This window comes from Magnolia sinica, chromosome 17, assembly GCF_029962835.1.
Source record: "Magnolia sinica isolate HGM2019 chromosome 17, MsV1, whole genome shotgun sequence".
Taxonomy (NCBI): domain Eukaryota; kingdom Viridiplantae; phylum Streptophyta; class Magnoliopsida; order Magnoliales; family Magnoliaceae; genus Magnolia; species Magnolia sinica.
The window spans coordinates 35,566,919-35,569,327 of record NC_080589.1 but is presented as its reverse complement, the minus strand read 5'-3'; positions in this window follow the sequence as shown (position 1 = coordinate 35,569,327).

Here is a 2,409-nt window from a genome sequence, read left to right as displayed (position 1 = left end):
GCCTAAACCACCAGGTTCTTTTATAGGACCTTGCCTCTTGTGTGTAGCCTAAATTGTCAGGTTCGGGAGTAGGACTCTTGCTCTTATGTAGGGCATAAAGTCTTGAGTCCTCATGTAGGGCTGTAAAGGTTATAGGTTAACCTGATTTATAACTGCTAATAATGAAATCCGGTACACTCATGGGTTAAGTGTGTCCGCCGGGAGTGGAGTAGACAAGTAGCCAAGCCACTATACATGCTTGTGTTTGGGATTGTCATTTGTGCATCTTGTTTAATTACATTAATGTGTTGAATGCTTAATTATATATGCATGATTAGATGAATGCTTAAGTTGATAGGTAGCACATCCCACACACACATGTTCACTATCTTTTTATGGGCTACTTATTTAACTTGCACATCTTTTGTAGCCTATGTGATTAGGTCTTCTATTAGCTTGGAAGCCTTAAAGTTACTTTTCCTTAGTTTAATTGCAAATTAGTTTAAGTTAGGTATTGTAATTTTTAATTGGCATAAAATTTTAATTGGTCCTAATCACCCCCTCGCCCCCCCTATCATTCTCTAGCTTCGCCATACTTCTGCACTTAACGCATTGTGGATAAATACCCCAATTTCAATTATGTATTTTCTTATAACTTGCCTTCTTATGATATCATGTTTCTGATAACATGCTTAATAGTAATTGTTATGCATATGTATGTGATACCGTTTATGATTGAGGAATATCCATGATAAGTTGTGCTTACCTTCTGGCATGCAGTATAATACACAAGCCTATTGCTCACACTCAAATTTCCTTATGTGCTTTCAGGACACTACCATGCTCGAGGAGCCTACAAACGTTGATGGATGTCCATATCATAGCTTTCCTTATATTTTGAAAATTTAGAATTGTAAACATAATGTATTTTGTACGTATTTGATGATGTACTCATTTTGGGATGTTAATGTTTTATATTTTCATTATATATGTGGCTCGCCTAACAAAAAGAAAAATCCCTCCACCGCAAGTCAGATTTGGAGTTAGGTAATTTGGTGAGCCTGTTCGCCACATCTGCTACGTGGTGAGGGAGTTGGAGCAACTTGGAATTGACACTCGGAAAGTTGGAGAGACCGACTACCGATTTTGGGGTGTGACATGTTGCATCTATATTTAGGATCGATCAGGGGAATCTCTACCGTTGATCTTGGACCTGAAATTGATTAGGTCATTCGTGCATTTGAATGACCCAATTAGTGTCGTCCATCCTATTCAGGATCTTAGTCTCTTTTGATCGTGGAACTAGTGGGACCAGTTCCACCAGTTCGAGCTCTTACATTCTTTTAATTCTGATTGTTGTATAGCCAAGGACCTGACTCATTGGTGTCCATCATCTCTTGATTTGGATTTGTGTTGTGACCAATTTGCTCGGATATTAGATTGATCTTTGGATTTTTTTTTTTTTTTTTTTGAACCTTCATGATTACCACAAACCTTCTGAATGTCTCTAAAAAGATCTCCCATTTTAGAAGGATTACAAAAAATGGCTTCATTAAATGTATCATAGCCATATCCATGATAGGATTCTTTCTCTCAGTGGGTCTTTATATATATGTGTCAGGCACGTTACCTCGTTAATTGGCTAGTTAATCATGACCACATGACATGCGACGTTTCTCTCTTCTAAAAAGCATGTGTATGTTTCTATGCCATAATATTAATAACAAAATTCGTATCAAGGAAAAAAAATCAAACGAAGATATCCTCGAGCACAAATACAATTCTATTAACATCAAACCTATAGTGATGACATGTGGCGACTTCTCATTGATATATGTCGGTCCACCTAAAATATCTTTCAATACATCTCACAAGAGAAAAATAAGCAAAGAAGTGATCGGGTTCAATGATATCCTTCCTGGATACCAATGTTTTAAGATTCAGATGGGACTACCACCTCTTTCTGTTGGTGGTTTGGTCCAAACGGTCCAACCGCCGGACTCACCTAGTCTATTTGTGGTATCATCATAGAGCCATAATTAAAATAATTAAAATTAATTAAAATCAGAGAAAGTAAAAAGGTCGATGGTTTTATATAAACCGTCAAGTTGATTGGGAAAACCCAATCGACGAGGGTGATCCAAATCCTCTGGATAGATTCGGTCCAAAGTTTTCCCACCGCCCCCATCTGATCAGGCTTTTTTTCTTAAAACGTTGTACCTTATGGGTGATACGAAAATAGCTACGACGGTATGAGAAATAGAAAGCAGAGAAGAGAAACATTGAAAAAGTAGAGTAGGTAGGTGAGGTAGTTATGGGGGAAGGAATACTTAGTGTTACAGGTGGCGTAGATTAGAAATGTGCAACTCGCCTGCCCCTCTTTCTCCCCTAAGTCTACTTAAAAAATGCTCCCAACATATAAACAATAGT